The sequence below is a fragment of the Eumetopias jubatus genome, unplaced genomic scaffold, assembly GCF_037043125.1.
Source record: "Eumetopias jubatus isolate StellerSeaLion01/CBP00866 unplaced genomic scaffold, mEumJub1_p1.0 scaffold_2, whole genome shotgun sequence".
In the NCBI taxonomy this organism is placed as follows: Eukaryota; Metazoa; Chordata; class Mammalia; order Carnivora; family Otariidae; genus Eumetopias; species Eumetopias jubatus.
The window spans coordinates 67,135,321-67,154,927 of record NW_028274808.1 but is presented as its reverse complement, the minus strand read 5'-3'; the positions used below and the strand labels follow the sequence as shown (position 1 = coordinate 67,154,927).

The 19,607-nt window shown below is 35.2% G+C and overlaps 1 pseudogene; it reads right to left on the bottom strand.

Moving 5' to 3' along the window:
• Window positions 1-11,936: 11,936 nt before the first annotated feature.
• Window positions 11,937-13,020, bottom strand: LOC114210205 (developmentally-regulated GTP-binding protein 1 pseudogene; annotated as a pseudogene).
• Window positions 13,021-19,607: the final 6,587 nt, after the last annotated feature.

Below are 19,607 nucleotides of genomic sequence, written 5' to 3'. Positions count from 1 at the left end.
TAGTTATTTAGTAGAGGAAAAATTCTGATCATTAGTATGGAGAATGTTTAATATAGTATGCAAGTCATCCTGATGTATTCATCTGTGATAGGATACATTTTACTTTGATATTTTCCTGAGCTCATCTATAAGAGAAAGGTAATTAAAAATGAAGATGCAATGCTTATTCCCATCACAAATCATACTTTATTGTAATGCATACTTTTAGATACACATTTAAAGGGTATCCATCATAAATTTTTATGTTGTACATGAAGAAAAGTGGGTAATATTCCAAATAGGTAATAACTTTACAAATTGTATGGAAATGAATGGCATAAATGTGCTGGTGCTGCTTTATTTTAGAAATACACAGCAGTAAAATTCATCACTTAGGAAGATTTTTATTCAAATGCTTATAAGTTCAGAAATCTTCCCCAATCAGAACCTTTTTTTCCCTTGTTCTTTTTTTGGTTTTGTTATTAATATAGAAAAGAAGTGAATAACCAAACCAGCATTCAAGAGATATGAGTATTTCCCAGTGTATTTTCTTTAAGTCCATGGAAAATTACCGGGAGTATCTGGCATCTGTGACATGCTTGCAACTTCTTACTCTTGCTCTTTTTGTCTTTCAAGATCTCTGTGCATGGGGTAGATTAACTGAAGAGGAGAGAACTCATCCAGGAACAATTGAGTTATTTTGCAATTGTCTGGATTGTTGAACATTGCTGTGGGGAGATAAAAATGCCATAGTACAGTCATTTGAATATTTTAAAGCTATCTATACCTTTCTTCAAATGAATTTTCACTTGGAAGTTCAAAACTTATATCTGCTGCTTTGGCTAAAACATGGATGCACTTTGATTTGCCATCCTCTCTGTGCTTCTTGGACTTCATCAACGTTCTCTGAGTATAGGCTATACCGAGTAGGGCCCAAAAAGTGTTTCAAAATCACTGAAGAAAAAGCATGGACACTTATTATTACTCAATGCTCAGTTCACTTCCATCATTTATAAGAAGGGGATAATAGTGGCTATTTCTTAAGGTTATAGTAAAAATTAAAATAAAACATGAATTTTAAATGTTCTCTCTAATCCCTTAAAAATAACAAGCTCTAAATAAATGTTAATTCTCTTCCTCATATATTTACTTACATAGAAGACTACCCCTAATATAATCACATAGGATTCCAAAGTAAAATATCTTAGTTTACTAAAACACAATGGGACAGACACTAAAAATTAAAGGCTTAAATTGTCACACAGCTCTAGCATTATATTTTTGTCATTTTTAAATCTTACTTCAGCAGGGTAGACACTTAGAAGAGCAAAGAGACACTCATTCATTCAATTATTTATTTGTTCATTCAGTAAGTATTTATGGAGAATATTAAATGGCAGGCACTGTGTGGTAAAGCAGTGAGCGATACAAACTCCCTATTCATAGATAACATAAATAGATTAAACATATGATCTAAAATGTGCACTTACCAAACACATTTATTATACTTCATAATCCACAATCTTATTCATGGTTTTAAATTTTAAACATAATTTCCAAGTAGTTCATAGAATTGAAATAACTCAATCATTGTCTTTATAATCACTGCCCTATTGTTGTTTACTTTAAATCCACTGTTTAAATGTAGGAAAATGTAGCACCAAAGGTGTTGGAGACAAAAGTGAGTCTTAAGTGAGCCAAAACAAATTCAAATCTTGATGAATTTATTATTTTTTTTAAAGATTCTATTTACTTATTTGACAGAGAGAGAGAGAAACACAGCGAGAGAGGGAACACAAGCAGAGGGAGTGGGAGAGGGAGAAGCAGGCTTCCCGCTGAGCAGGGAGCCCGATGCGGGGCTTGATCCCAGGACCCTGGGATCATGACCTGAGCCGAAGGCAGACACTTAACAACTGAGCCACCCAGGCACCCCAGAATTTATTCTTTTTTTAAAAAAGATTTTATTTATTTGAGGGAGAGAGTGAGTGAGAGAGAGAGATCACAAGAGAGCAGAGAGGGAGAGGGATAATCAGACTCCACACTGAGCAGGGAGCCCCAATGTGGGGCTTGATCCCAGGACCCCAGGATCATGACCTGAACCAAAACCAGACACTTAACCAACTGTGCCACCCAGGTGCCCGTTGATGAATTTAGTCTTTAAAAATATACGTACTCTTTAAAAAGCAGAATATGTGTGATTCAAGGACTAACTGTATAACTGGGAATTTTCCAAATTATTAAGGCATATTTAATAAAATAAATGAGTTATTTAAAACACACACACACATAAGTATGTGTATACATATAGGTATATATGTGTTTGTTTTAAAATAGCACATTAATTTTGTCACTTACTTTATTTAAAATTGCCAGTGCATGTTGATAATATAAGGCAAACCAATGTTCAGTTGGTTTTATTTGTGTTCATAAATTCTCTATAAAATATGTCACATCTTTGTTGTCTGCACCCAAGTAAGGAAGATATCTCCCACCATTTCAATCTTGGCATTCCCCTGGACCACACCCCTCCTTACTATTTTAAGCAACCCCTCCTTACTATTGGGAAGGATGTAGAATTGAAGGTAAATGTCTTAGTATGTCAGATAGAATCAATGAGCCGCACACAGCATTAGAGTTAAACTCCCCTACTAACTCTAATCCATTTCCATTAAATGGCAGCTCATGGGATAAATTAATTAAGATTATCTATCAGAAAATTATAATTTGATTAGTTCCAATTGTATATAGGTAAGGGAGCAATAATCAGTCATGTTTCTTATCTTCTGTTTATGCTCAATACAAAAGAAGAAAGTCTCTATACTTGCAACACAATCATTTCTAGTTTTCAGATAATTGAATATGACACCACAGGAAAGGTATTCTTTTTTATTCCATAAGGAGAATGTAGGCTGAGCAAGAGAGGAACAAATCCAAATATTCAAAGAACCCAGTCTGACAAACTATGACTTTACTTAGAGGCTGCAGCCACAGTAGATGTAAATTATATAGCCCTAAAGCACTGCTGATGGGAATAAAAGTTTTTGTAGATGGGGATTAAAGTTTGGTCAATGGGAAAAGATAAAATTGAAGAGAGTAATGGAAGTACGTGTAGGGTGGGACAACACCTGGCTAAAAGTTTGAAATGTGAAATTTGAAATGTGCAAACATTCCCCATACATACAAGATTTATAGATAAAGATTTTTATAAGATTTATAGATAAAGACTTACGTAGGGATGCCTGGGTGGCTCAGTCGGTTAAGCATCTGCCTTCTGCTCAGGTCATGATCCCAGGGTCCCGGGACTGAGTTTCACATCGGGCTCCTTGCTCAGCAGGGAGCCTGCTTCTCCCTCTCCCTCTGCCTCTTCTCCCCAGCTTGTTCTTCCTCGCTTGCTCTCTCTCTCTGACAAATAAAAATGAAATTTAAAAAAAAAAAAGAAAGAAAAAGACATGTAAATGCAAATTGTAGATTTTTACTATGCTCTTTAAATGAGCTAATAAAGATATGGGTGCTGTTTCACAAAAAAAAAAAAAAATCTCCCTATGATCCTAGTGATCATGCAGGGGACATTGGACACTTTCAGAAAGAATAAAAAGTAGAAATTGTAAGGATATGGTTCTTCTCATCCTAAGTGGCTGCAAATGCTTAGAAAAAATTTGGTTCAACTTGGCTTTAGAGGAAAATTTTTCACACTAAGATCAACTATTTAAAATATTTTCAAACTAAAGAGCTACTAGAATTAACATGCGTCAGCACTCTTTTTTTTCCCCCCTTTCTTTGAAGAGGCTTTAGAACCTGTACAGTATTCATCTGGGATAGAACCAAAACATTTTGATGGGATTACAGTGGGAAGAAAAATAGATTCTCTATTTTGAGGTTCCTGGCTTGAACTTATTCCAATAAACAGAAGATTTTGAGCATGTGTATTTTCCCAAAGTGTTCTAGTTAGCAAGAATCATCTACATTCTTAAGGTGAACCCTCACTAGATAGAAGTTACAGATTTATGATGGGGACTCTGTTTAAAAGAGTAAGGGAAATGGTGGGTAGTGGAGTAGATCCAACCCTACCTACCTTAGAATTCAGACCCTAATAACCATGCTCAAATACCCCAGCAGTGCTCCAAACGTAACTACAAGGAGTCCCCCTCCACCCAATCTCACCCTGCTCAGTCTATCAGTGGACTTGGTGGGAAAAGTTTAGTAGAAACACCTGAAGTGACAGGCCAGTCACAGAACTTCAGGACATCAAGGGTCAAGATGTGGCAAAATGGGTCGTGAAATATGATGGAGGCATATAAAAGAGGGGAGTGTAATAGAATATATGATTCCTGGTGTCCAAAGATAAGGAACAAGTAAGAGTTCCATGTATAAACCATCATAAAATCTACTCACTCACTTTTCTGACTTGAAATGAGGTGATGATCCTGGTAAGAGACCCCTCCCCACCCCCCCACATGTGGCTGGAAGCTGCCTACAGAGGTACTCTCTAGTCCTCTCCACTCACTAAGCTGGGAGGGAAGAGTATCCTCACTTTGGATATATTCAAAGCATTTCTCTAGGGAGAGTCTTTTAAAGGCCAGAATTTTCCCTACCTCCTTTCTGGGAATTTAGTCCACTTTCCTCACTTCCTCCCAACTTCAGTGTCCTAACCCATGCCAATATAGGAAATGGAAGTCTTAGTAAATCTTTGGTAGAAAAACAAAAAGAGAGAAGCACTCTGTTACTTCCATGATGCAAAGAGTTCAGATAAAAGAGATGTTCAAAAATAACAAGAGAAATGAAGATTTATCATAAGAAGCATTTATGCACCAAAGAGACCTGAAATTCTAGTAGCTTTTAAGTTTGAAAATATTTTAAGATTTGATAGCCCTAAAAAAAAAAAAAAAAAAAAAAAAAAACTGAAACATTCCCATCATTCCTACATCTGATCCACTGTGGGAGAACCAGGACCAGGTAGGTAAGGGAGAGTAGTGGTATAAAAATATTAGAAGACCTAGTATTTTTAAGGATGTGAAAAAGATAGAGAGTTTCTTGACATTTAGCTGAGGTAGATATTTTATGGGTTGAGAGCTTATTCAAAGGATATTTAAAGAAAGACTTTGCAACATACTCTGAACTCTGTTAGGTATATATCATCATACTGGTAGTAAGATTTCCTTATGGCTTTGGAGGGTGACTTTTCTTACTTCCAAACATTATGGGCATACCCAAGTTTATTCATAAATAAATATGTTCTCTTTCTAACATTCAACAGATCATCACATTTCCAAAGAACAATTGCAGAGTCAGAAAAAAGTGGAGAAATTCTGCATATTAGGAATTTAAAAAAGGAAAAAAAGAGCTCTAGAACACCCAGGGATGTCTATAGTGAAGGTCTTTATTCAAATAATTAATTTTTAGTAGAAGACCCTTGGATATCCCTTAAAACTTTTGTCAATTTTGAAGAAGGACTAAGTTAAATTCCTTCAAAATAATTTACAAACTTGAGTGATTCAAAGTAAGAGTATATTAAATGCTACAAAACAGGTTGGAAGCACTCAACATTAGGGGCCAGAGTATCTCACATGTTGTGATCCTTATTCACAACATGAACAATTAACCTTCTATAATTTCATTAAAAAGATGGATAATGATGAGAAGGGGTAATTAATGGCAGACATCTGCATTTGTTTGTTTTGAGCTGCAGTCTTCCTGGGACTTATTTGAAATTTATCAACTGAGTAAGTGCGCATTCTAATTCTCTTAAAGGTATCGATTACCTCATGAAAGCTAGACTGAAATTTGAAACTAAATCATGAGATTTCTAAGGGGTACTCTTGAATTGGGCTGGTTCTACTTTCTGCCATCATTATTTTCACAATCGCCACAATCAAGAACTACATCAAAAGGAAATTAATTTGCAAATATTCTTATACATAAATATATAAAAATCTGTGCTAAGGGCAAAAGTCACTAAATAAAAACACATGATTTTCATTAAAATTTCTTTTGAGAGCTATGAAAGATAGATTGGATTATATCACTGTAAGGTATTTACTATTTATAGCTCTAAATCAAGAGAGAAGTAAATTTTTATTTTTTTTAAAGATTTTATTTATTTATTTGACAGAGAGACTCACAGCGAGAGAGGGAACACAAGCAGGGGGAGTGGGAGAGGGAGAAACAGTCTTCCTGCTGAGCAGGGAGCCCAATGCGGGGCTTGATCCCAGGACCCTGGGATCATGACCTGAGCTGAAGTCAGACACTTAACCGACTGAGCCACCCAAGCACCCCAACAGAGAAGTATATCTTTAAAAGAAAGAAAACAAATGTCATCTTATATTAATAAGTTCACATTACACTTTTCCAGTAGTTAAGTCAATTGAATTCGATGGCAACAGGATATTTGAAAAGTGCGAGGGTAGGTTCATGACAAAAAATAGGCAGATGGGTCTTTTGTGAGGGTCCTTAAAGTATGCCAGGAATGTATAACTTTAAAAAAAAATAACACATAAAATACCCTTAAATATGGAAGTACTATCTCTAACCACTTATAACCTATAAGTAAAAATATAATTAATTTAAATTCATATTAAATGGAACTGTGCAGCATATGATTTTAATTGTATCATGCTACTTGCATTGTTTCATGAAAAAAAAGTCAAGTATGTTAGTGAAACACATTATGTTACACCATCATGAAGATTTAAGATGAATGCAGTATGAAATGTCCCAGAAGTCCTTCAGTTAAAAAAGAAGAAAAAAATAATAATAATTTTATGCAATTCAAGGTTTTCCCTTCCTGATTTTTGCTTCCCCCCCCTTTTTTTTTTTTTTAGTGAGAGAGAATGCACACACTTGAGCGGGGGGTGTGGGATGGGGATGGGGTGAGGTAGATGGAGTGGGAGAGAGAAAATCTAAAGCAGCCTCATGGAGCCTGACAAGAGGCTGGTTCTCACCACCCTGAGATCATGATGTGAGCCAGAATCAAGAGTCAGACACTTAAGCAACTGAGCCACCCAGGCACCCCTTTGTTTCGCAATTCTTAACTGGCAAAACACACTTTGGAAAGTGTAGTATGATAATTTAATTCAAAAGCTTAGCTCTCAAATCATATAATGTTGGAGAGGAGAACTGAACAACTGATAGACTGAAGGAATTGGACATCAGTTTTGACACAACATGAATCCCTATAACACAGTACTGGTGTTAGAGGAGGTTTGGTGTCATGACCACCCTCTTCTACAACATCTGTATTTGTTATGCCAGTTAAACTTGGCCTCCCTGGTACATAACTCTCCTGTCCTTTCACTTGAATTCCCCATCCTGTAAATAGGGAAATTTATTGTGGAGGTATCCCCCTTATCTTTTTGTTGTTGTTGTTTCAAGTTTTTATTTAAATTCTAGTTTGTTAACATATAGGGAATTTTGGTTTCAGGAGTAGAATTCAGTGATTCATTACTTACATAGAAGAACACCCAGTGCTCATCACAACAAGTGTCCTCCTTCATGCCCATCACCCATTTAGCCCATCCCCCCGCCCACCTCCCCTCCAGCAATCCTCAGTTTGTTCTCTATTGTTAAGGGTCTCTTATGGTTTGCCTCCCTCTCTTTTTTTCTCTCTTCCCTTATGTTCATCTGTTTTGTTTCTTAAATTCCACATATGAGTGAAATCATATGATATTTGTCTTTCTCTGACTGACTTATTTCACTTAGCATAATAAGTTCCATCCGCATCATTGCAAATGGCAAGATTTCATTCTTTCCCATGGCGGAGTAATATTCCATTGTGTGTGTGTGCATGTCTGTGTATGCCACATCTTCTTTATCCATTCATCTGTTGATGGAATTTTGGGCTCTTTCCATAATTTGGCTATTGCTGATACCCCCTTATCTTTAATCTTCAGTTGAGGTTTGACTTTTGTGGAAACAATCACTATGCCGGAAATGAAGAAAATACTCAAATGGGCTTATAATAAAGCACTGTAACTACAATGTCACTACTAATCAAAAGAAGATTATGGTCAAACTAAATGTGATTCTTTGAAAATCAGAATATATGTAAGAATAAACACAAGAATGCTTTAAATTTCATTTAACCAATATTCAACTAATCTCTAGTTACTTTTGCCACACAGCCATCTTGCATAAACATGACTTTTTTATACTTGCTAATTCTATACTGAAACCCAAACCACTTGGTTAAAATTACTGAAAATCTAGATCACAGAAAACTGTGTAGTTTGTTTGTAAATGAGTTTATAATTTAAAGTTTCACTTTGCTTTCCAAAGTCTCATGTGATATTTTCTTGCAAAAGAAAACATTTAGTGTTTTTTATTACTTAGAATATATACCTAGGTATATCTAGAATATCTTCTTCAAAGTTTCTCAGTAGAAATATAGAATACTATGATATTTATAATGTAGAGATGGAAAAGTATCTAGAAAAAAACACAAAAACCTGATGCACTTTTAACAATCACTTAACTGGAATCACGCTCCCTGTACTTTCCTTGCTACGTGGGCCAAGCCATGTGTGAGTGGCAAAGGCCTTTTAGCCTGTCTAGCTTAGACCTGTACCAAAAATCCAACCGAATGGCCTTTTGATCCGTTTTCACTATTTTTTTTTCCTTTTCATTAAATTCTTGACAAATCTTAGGCATAAGAAAACTGTAATCTAAAAATTGATGTAGCAGAGGAAAAAGTATTTATTATGAGGCCCTAAAGCAGAGTTGTATTAGTCAATGAGGAAAAACAATGAAATGAAAAAAGCAAACAAATAAAACAAAGGACAAAAACAAAACACAAAAAAATCTTCAAACTCATTTTACCATGTTAGCAGATTAGAATAAATTAACCAACACATATGATCTCAAAAAGAGAGTGAAAACCACAAACAAGACTAACTTTAGACTTTTTTCTCTGAATAGTAACTCCATCCCTGTGTTAAATATGGTCTAATTAGGTCTTGGATCCCATCATTAATAGTCTTCTGACTGACATGACCTTAATATTTCCTTCAGTCTGAGTAAACTTCAGACAGCTTTGTTTCTGATTACAGGCCCTGATCTCCATTTTCTTAGGGCTTTTATTTTAGAAATTTTGCAAATGCAAATTTTTTAATGCTTCTTTGAGATGTAAATCTTCTCCTAGCCTCTTGCTAGTTTTGCCACACAATTATGTCTTTCTCAAAGATTTGGGAGCAAACTGCTTAATGTAATCATCAAGAAAATAGGGCCCCTATCTCCCTGTTTAATGGAGAGTGGGAGCCTAAATTTGGTAAGTACCAGTTAGCAAAAATCGGATGACCTAATCACATTGGCCAACCTCCCTCTAACATCCTCCTGTACTTTTCCACTAGCTTACCTCAGTGCTTAAAAATTCCCCTGCCTTTGGTTTCACCAGAGTTAGATTCAATATGTCTTCCCTATTGCAATAGTCTTAAATAAAATCTTCCTTACCTATTTAACTCCACAATCTTTCTTTGATGCTTCCATTTTTGGAGTTAAGAGAGATGTGGCCCAATTTGACCTCTGTCTAAAGGCTAAGAATTGTCAATATATTTCTGTAAAACCAAAACTTCTTATGATAATTTTATTAAAAAATATTTTGAAAACTGCCTTCCGTGTGGGAATTAGTTCAACTTTATTATTCATCCAACATTTTCGACACCCACTTACAATCAAGGTAATAGCATAGGTTATAGAGCCAGGTTTTAACTTTCCTTAATTGGCTCATAAGAACATGTTAACAAAAATAATTTTATGCACATTTCTTCAAATATAATGCAAGGTATGTTATTAAACATAAAGGAAATATTTGCAAATATGTATTTAATTTTGCCTGTTTGTGGAGCAGTAACTTAAGCAGCTGGACTTCGATTATCCCTGCCACCGCCCCACCTCTATACCAAGAGTCTTAATTCATTCTGGCTGTTCTAACAGAAATACCATAGACTGGATGACTTATGAACAATAGAAATTTATTTCTCACAGTTCTGGAGGCTGGGAAATCCACTGGGACATTCAGTATCTAGTGAGAGCTTACTTCCTAGTTCATAGATTATCTCGTTATTTTTGTGTCTTCATATGGTAGAAAGATCAAGGGAAATATCTGGGATCTCGTTGAAAAAGGCATTAATCCTGGGGTGCCTGGATGGTGCAGTTGGTTAAGTGTATGAGTCTTGGTTTTGGCTCAGGTCATGATCTCAGGGTTGTGAGTTGGAGCCCTGCAACAGGTTCCGCACTCAGCAGAGTCAGCTTGAGACTCTCTCTCTCTCCCTCTACCCCTCTACTCCATGTGTGCTCTTTCTCTCTAAAATTTAAAAAAAAAATAAAAAATAAAAAGGCACTAATCCCATTCACAAGGGCACCACCTTCATGACTTAATTATCTATCAAATTCTCTACCTCTGAATACCATCACATTGGGGATTAGATTTCAACATATGAATGGGGGAGAAGCACATTCAGTCAACAGCACCAGACAATCTAACTTTATTAATATCTGTAACTATATTTACACACAAAATTTAACTATGGCCACAATTATTGAATCAACACTGCTGTATTTGACATACTAACATTGTTTAGTGTTTTGCAACAAAAGTTCATTACCACTCCCATACCCTACAGAGCCTTTTTAGATGCCTTTTTTCCTAACTGTCCAGTTTCCATCAAGAAATTTTAATACCACAGAGATACTATATATCTGTTTATGTACTGTGGTGCTTTGGAAGACATAAACCATTGTAATATCTAAGATATGATGGCTCTAGAGAGAACTAATTCTTATTCCCTTAAAGGTGATAGGACTCCCTTTAAGAATGCATGGTTTACAGCATCACCATAGCACATACCCTCCCCAATGAATAATACAAATAATACATTATATGTTAAAAAGAAGAAGAAGAAGAAGAAGAAGAAGAAGAAGAAGAAGAAGAAGAAGAAGAAGAAGGTAGTAGGAAGGGAAAAATTAAGGCAGGGGAATCGGAGGGGGAGATGAACCATTAGAGACTATAAACTCTGAGAAACAAACTGAGGGTTCTGGGGCAGGGAAGGGGGTGGGAGGATGGGTTAGCCCGGTGATGGGTATTAAGGAGGGCATGTATTGAATGAAGCACTGGGTGTTATACGCAAATAACGAGTCATGGAACACTACATCAAAAACTAATGATGTAATGTATGGTGATTGACATAATAAAATAAAATTAAAAAAATAAAACAGAAAAAAATAACATACAGAAGTTAAAAAAATAATGCATGGTTTAAATAATTCCTTTGATAGGTACAAATCACGCTATACAATATGACTAATATAAAAACAAAATCTCTCTCTGCCAATTAAATGACACATATATTATATAAACATCATTACTTTCACCAATTTAAAATACCATCTTAGTTTACTAGGGTCAGACAGGAAAAAATGAGAGGGTAGTTTGTTGGGGAGGTGACAGAGTTTCAGATCATCCTTGGGTAGGACATAATTTAGTATGTTTATGCCTCATAAATATTACCCAAATGAATCTATATATAAATGACAATGACCATAATAAAAGTAGTTAAAAGGACTGAAGAAATATTGAAAGGAATAATTAATTCCTTAAAAAGCAGGTTTGTGCATTCATTATTATCCTCATTCACATCTGTTTCATTATGTATGTCTTTTTATACGATGTTGAAGAAAAACAGAGAATTTTCTGTTCACCCTGGAAAGTCCCACAGCATGTTTATAATTTTCTTCTGAGTTCTTTTTTTTTTTTTTTGCATATAGCTGGATGGCCTACCAGGTCCTTTATGCAGTTGAATTTACAAGGTGACACCAAGTTAAGAGAAAGTTCCTGCTTGGATGCCTTCATCTCCCTCCCCTGAATCCTGATCCACTGGCTGCCAAAGCTCGAAGGGGTTTGGGGTAGGGTGCTTCGTCATGGGAAAAGCTGCTATGGTTGGCCCAGCACATGGGTAGAGGGGAAGGTTTCATTTCTTTACAATCTGAATGACATCCTTGTCCTCCAATGTATGATCTTTACCCACTTTTTGAGGATTGTGTTTCACAGACAGACCCCAGACCAGAGTGTATTTAAATTCTTTGATAAGATTTTTGTGAATCTTCATGCAGAAATCCTCCACCGTAGGCCTAGAGTAAGGCAGCACCACTGGGGATGTATAATCTGACATCTGGCCTTTGGGTTTGGTGTAAATCCTCACTAGTTTCAGATAGTCCCAGATCTTTTCCAAGAGGTCATCAAAATTCCAGCGGTGATGAGCAGAGATGGGTACACAGTGAGGCACCTTATAGATGATATCCAATTCCTCAATGGAGATCTGATCAATCTTATTCAACACATAGATACAAGGGATATAAACTCTGTTTCCTTCTACCACGTCGATGAGGTCATCCACTGTGGCATCACTATGCAGTGTCACATCAGCATTGTAAATTTTGTGTTCAGCCAGAATGCTCTTCACAGTTTCAGCATCCAGCTCACTCTGAGGGCAAGTGGCCATGAGATTAATGCCTCCTTTATCCTTCTTCTTAAAGCCAATGTTGGGGGGTTTGCAGTTCCAGCTCATTTTCAATTATCTTTTTTGTGTCCTAAGGTTTTAGGACATCCAGAACAATCAGGATCAAGTTACATGTTCAGGCCACTGCAATGACTTGACGGCTTCTACCTTTCCCATCCTTGGCAGGCTCAGTGATACTTGGAAGATCCAGGAGCTGGATCTCAGCACCTTTGTATCTGATGACACCAGGCACAGTGGTCAGAGTACTGAACTCATAGACTGCCACCTCAGAATATACTCTTGCCAGGTTACTAAGCAGTGTTGACTTCCCCACTAATGGAAAACCCACAAACCCAATCCGAATATCACGTGTCTTGGCCACATCAAAACCTTCTCCTGGCCCACCACCACCACCACCTTTTGGGGTAATGAGCTCTCTACGAAGGTTAGCAAGGCGAGCCTTAAGCAGCCCTAGGTGGTGTGCTGTGGCCTTGTTCTTTTGAGTCTGAACCATCTCAGCTTTGATCTCCACGATCTTGGCTAAGGCGCTGCTCATGGTGGCAAGTCACAGGGGGTTGGGGGAGAGCATAGTGGCCTCTGCACAGACTACTTCCCTTCACACTTCTTCTGAGTTCTTAATGAGAGGCTTTAAATTTCAATAAAGAATATTCTTCCACTTGGGAACTCAAGAAGAGTTTGCAGCAGTTCATTCCCAGACAATATTTTATGGCATCATTATGCCAAAATTTTCACCAAGTAATTTCACTCAAATAATTCAATAAGAAAATACCTCTGTAAACAGTTTTCTTGATCTTTATAGCATCAATTAATTAATGGCAGTCTTTTAAAAAATCTTCCCACAATAATATGTTGTTGAATCCAGTTGTTTTTAATAATTTCATTATATCAATGCTTCAGTCAGAATAATTAAATGAGCTTATTAATGTCATTGCCATTCATGAGCTTATTAATGTCATTTTAAATTATATTGTGACATACATTTATCTTTTAACATATAATTTGACTCCTTTCTATTCGTAGTACTTTCCCACAAAGTCTGGTCTACATATGCAGTGTGTAATAGGATATTTAGAAACTAATTTTCAATACCTTCATAAACACAATTCCTGAAACAGTAAGATAATTCAACTGAAGGCAATTTTTTTGTTGTTTAAATTTTGGACAGTTGTTTTGGTTTTGTATTCATTGGTAAATATAAAATATGCTAAAGTAACATAAGAGGGAAAAAAACATCATTTAATATTAATTATAATTAATATTTAATATTAATTATAATATTAATTAATTATTAGCATAATAATTCAAACCTTAAACCTTTGACAGTATATTTAGTTATTAAATGTAAATACATGGAAACTTAAGCCGAGGGGCATTGAACATACATACAACTAAAGACACAGACTCTGGAATCAAATCACTAAGTTTGAACCTGAGCTCTGACATGTACTCTCTGGATGACCTTTGTCTAATAATAATTAGCCACTAGTTCTTTATTCTCCTTATTTCACTTTCCTTCTCTGTGAAAGAGGGATATTAATAGCATATGGATTGAAGAAAGAAAACAGACATGACAAAGTTTATATTGTGGCAGGCCGAAGGAAATGAACCTCTGGAGGAAATCAAAATAGATAACTTTAGTATTTGGGATTGACTGGAAAAAAATAGTAAGAAGTTTCTGGTGAGGGAATGTTCTATATCATGATATGAGTTGAAAAGATGGATGCATTTGTCAGAAATTTCAGTTTGTCCCTAATATCTCTTAATTTCATTATATGCAAAGGATACCTCAGTGACGTTTAAAAGATGATAATGATAAAAATATTCAATATAATTTCCAGCAAGTATAGAGTGACTGTCTCATAGTAATCAATTACTGACAACCTTGAAAGTGAGGGCTTGGCTGTGTCCTTACTTTGCCTATGATGATAGTGGCAAATAGTAGCTTTGAGCTTCTCCTTCCTTCCTTCACTCCACAGATATTTTTCAGTGACTTCATGCGCTGATACATCAGAGTTGAACAGGACATAATCCCTGTCTTTAAAGAGCTGATAGTGGAGCTAATGTTGGCATTTCTCTTTATTTTTCTTTTTTTTAATGTTGGCATTTATTAATTTGCCTCCTCATCTGTAGAAGAGTGTGATGCTGGTAAGCACCCTCTTAACCTTAAACTAAGTAGAAGAATTCATTATTCATGAAACAAAAATATAGAGCTACTCTGACTTTAGGTATTCCTGGATTTAGAAACCAAAAATGTGGTATTTCTGGCTCATATTTTCCTCTGTCCATTGACTCTGCTTTTCTTTGCACGTTCTTTCTTTCTGACTCCTTCATCAGACCAGGGAAATTTGTGGCAATCCACTTACTGACACAAGTATTTATCTTCAAGAAAGAGAGACCTTTTATTTCCCAGGGTACATATGCCAAAACATCTGTCAAAAAACTAGACAGACCTTGACTGTCTAGCTATACAGCATGGACAGTGGGTAGGATTATCTTCACATATCATATGGAATAGATTTTCTTTTTTTTTTATTTTATTTATCTGAGAGAGAGAATGAGAGAGAGAGAGAGCACAAGAGTGGGTAGGGTCAGAGGGAGGAGCAGACTCCCCGCTGAGCAGGGAGCCTGATGCGGGACTCGATCCCGGGACTCCGGGATCATGACTTGAGCCGAAGGCAGTCGCCTAACCAACTGAGCCACCCAGGTGCCCTGGAATAGATTTTCAACACCAGGAAAATAGATGATGGAGACACTAATTACAGCAAAATGACTATCAGACACATCATTCCACACTGAGACAGCATAATGTGGAAAGTAGAAACTACGAAGCCTGGATGGATACAAAAGCAAGTTTTGCAATTTATTCACTCTGTGTTTTATCAATTTACTTAAAATCTTGCTGCTTCTGTTTCATTATTGCAAAATCCTGGATTGTGATACTCTTCACCTTATACTGTTGCCTTATAAGGCAATATAAAGAGTACTTAAAATGGCATCTGTCACTACATAATTGCTTGTATAATGTAAAATCTAAACTCTATGATATTATAGTTAATTAGAATTGGTGTTATTTTTGGCCTCATCTTCACACTAGTAGCCAGAACCTATAGAAATATTTTGAAATCCATAAATGCTTCAGCAAACCATGAAATTGAAATCATGTTTCTGAAGAACAATCATACTAAATAGGCCTTCATTCAATTTCTTATTTTGCTAGAGTTTAATTTTTTTAATAACATAAAGAATATGATGCAGTGTCCCCCTAAACATGCCAATTTGGGAAATATCGTCATGCTATATATAGACAAAATGGAGGTGTGTTGTAACTACTATGAAACTACAGATGTAAAATAGATAATTGCTTGTGTTGTTACAGGAGAAAGTTGATTTCAATAAAAATTACAGTGTTCAAATGTAGCATCTCATAAATGTCAAGTTATATTTTAGCTAAATTTGCTAAATGTGACTTACTTCCACGGTCTTAAAATACGAAGATATCAAAGGAGCCTTTTCATTCCTCTGTGGAATATGGTTATATTTCTAGAGCAATTTGGAAGCCTGGAGACCTCAACAAAGTCCACTCTCGTCGGTCTCTTTATAGTTGCATATAAATAGTTGGTCATTGTGATATTTTGTTTTATGTTTTAATAGCAATGGCAAAAGCATATGTATCCCCGCTGACTTCTTGGATTACATCTTGATCAAAAGTAAAAGTGCTTTATCACCACACTTTGTGCCACACGTAATTTCCTTTGGATCCCCGGAGAGTCCAGCAATTTTACACTTTTCACTTGAGGGAGCCACTTCTGGTGTAAAAAGAAAACAAAAATAAAACACCAACCAAAAATGTTAATGCCTTATTTTTCAAAGTTACATCCATCAGAAGACTTGTTCTGGTCAAACACAGAACAGCTGTGAAATCTAAATGAAGAGTTAGAGTCAAATATATCCTAATTGCCTTTTTCAATACCGTCTGTTCATTTGCTGTGTTTGGTAAAGTGCCACTAAATATGTAAAAACAAGTTCATTACATGATATCACTCAAAAAGATGCCATGTATTAGTAAATATTATGGAAGCTTGTTTATGTTGGCTTCCAGAAATATATTAAAGAAATAAAAACACATTTGTCTATAAATGAATTAGGTGCATCTATTCCTACTCATGCTCAGCTTTATTTTGGTTTGTTAATATGTAAAATATTAAAAATAAGGAAGTTGACCTTGAAGTAAAATATATGGCATTATTTATGATAGAAAAATAATCATTGCCACCACAGTTGAACAAATTAAAGGGGGAAAATAAACCTAAACCAAGTGTTTGTCTCCATGCCGAAGAAATAGTTGATGTTTGAATTCATTCAGTTAATTTATACATCCTTGTGTATGTATACAAAGTTAGCGCTTAAAAGACTATTGATTCAGCCACAGAAGAATAGTCTGTTATGTTGTTCTTTTCTCAACATTATGAGAGACCAATTTTTTTTTCCAACAAACACAGAAAATTCTTCTTTTTTTGGGACGTGAAGTTAGGGAAGAAGGAATGCTAATAAAAATAATTAAGTACTAACCAAATGCCAGGTGCTTATCAAATATCAAGTATAGTGTGCCAGAAATGTTAGTGGAGGGCTTAAATCCATAGGCTTTGGAATGAGACATAATTCAAATTTGAGCTACCTTGTATGGTGGCATTAGGCAAGTTTTTTACTTCTCTTCAAGCACCATTTCCTCAAGTGTAAAGTAGAAATAATACTGTTGCTACCTTAAGTGATTTCTGTATTAAATAATATACAAAAACTTTAAGTGTCTACAATAGTCTACAATATACTCAATAAAGTACTTTCTATCATTACTTCATTACTATTTTGTTTACACTTCCCAGCAAACTGGAGACATATATATATCTTTATTATACAAATTAAGAAAAGTGAGGTCCAGAAAATTAAAATGACTTGACCAAAGTTATGCAGCTAGTTAAGGTAATCTGAACCCAAAACTTTAAAACCTATTGGTTTTTTATTAGACTATACTTTTGTCCACTTCTTATTTTTTTGGTGTCTTTTAGGCAATGAGTGTTTTGCCCATGCACTGCACAGCTCATTGTGTAGAAAATGGACAGGCTGTTCATATAAAGAACATTAAGTTTACAATTTTAGTGCACATCACAATAAATTTATCATTGAACAGTTACTTTCTCTCTCTTCTTGGCACAATAAAAAGAATTATCCCACTTAATTTTCAGATCATCCTGAACAGCTGGTATTATTCCTTTTTATTTTACACTGAGGAAACGGATCACAGGGGACAAGTGATTTGCTTATGAGCAGGCAACCAATGTGAAAAAGATCCAATACTTGAAACTGTGTCTCTCCTAAAGTTTATAATATAATCATAAAGCAACACTGTCCCCCATGTGGGTCCAGCAAATAAGGTCAGATTTATATATTCAAGAATTGCTCCCACCAACATAAATTGCCACATTCACGTCTACTCTGAGAAGAATTTTCCTGGGTGTTACAATGTACGATTATGAATTGCAGCTTTCATATTTCAAGTAGAAATACTAAATAGGTGGAAAGTTTAAAAGACAAATATCTCCTCCTCCTTAATGTCCTTAGGTGTTACAATGTACGATTATGAATTGCAGCTTTCATATTTCAAGTAGAAATACTAAATAGGTGGAAAGTTTAAAAGACAAATATCTCCTCCTCCTTAATGTCCTTAGAAGCAATCAGAGTTCTTAAACTTGCAGTTTTTTGATAGCTTTGAAGTAAACTGAAGATCGAAGGAAACAGCATGAAAGGCTAGAACTGGCACACCTTCGGAGAACTATTATTCATATAAAGAAAAATCTAGGTGTATACTTTGAAATATGGTTACAAATAAAGAAGAGAACAAGGACTTCAGTCCACAAACAATCCTGTGAATTTTGGATTTACTTAGCCAGAGCTCACAATTACATATGCCAATCCCTTGCAATAAATCCATATAAAATTGCGTATCTACATCATAAATATCCTAAACCTTTGCCCCATTAGTTCTGCTTCTCAGGTTGAATCCTACCCAATATCTATCCCAAACTTTTTCTTACTGAGTTGAGGCTCCCTGGTTAGAGCAAGCAAATTATAAAAAAGCTTGGTGCCAACAAGAGTCTAGATAGTTTTTAATTGTGTGGAGGATGGTAGGATTCCCTCCTTAAGTTCACAGACAGCACCTCAGCCAAACTACTTGCAGATGTTATTTTCCTTTTCAAATGTGTGTTTTCCATAGGGTTATAAGATATTCTTCTTTAATGGCAAAAACATAAAATTGATTTTTGTGTTCCAAATAACCATGAAAATGTCATGCTGAATGATATGTTGGCATATTCGATGAGAAAGAACAAAATAGAGGTAGGTATTTTGCAAATGCCAGTGGTGGTGGTATTATTTTTATTTATACCCATTAAAAATAATTTGACATTGCTTGTGAAGGTAAACCAAAATAGAAGTTAAATCCAAGTTGTAAGGAATGATTTAACATGATTTAAGTATTCTGAAAATTCATTTATCAATAATATAAAAATGTAAAAATAATGTTACTTTTATTTCTCTTATCTTAAAATTAATCCACTTATCCACATTTTTATTTTTTGGTTTTAAAGCAAGTGTAATCTCTTTGATAATTAGGAATATGCAGAAAATAAACTGAATTTGTTATTTTCATGTGTGATTTATTATATTTTCATTAAACAAAAGTTTTAAGTCAAAGACCCTAGAGAAATCCAATCATTTGACTACTATTTTTTAATAATGTTATCATAAAATGACAACCAGAAGCTTCTTAGGTCATTTGTATCATATCAGATTTCAAGAAAAATGAATGATATAGGACAACCTCTTGTTGATTTCATTCTTGCTTAAAATTATTGTGAAAGATCACATTCATGACTTAATTCATGTACAAAAAATCACTTTTAGTACTTAACATAAGTATAAGCTATGCATATTACTGTTTGATTTCCATTGGTTACTTTTATTTTAGTGCATGATAACAGGAAAATTGTGTATCATACAATAATCTGACTCTATATAAGGGTTTTGATGTGCTTAATATTATTATTCTTAAGGAGTTAATGGGTTAGC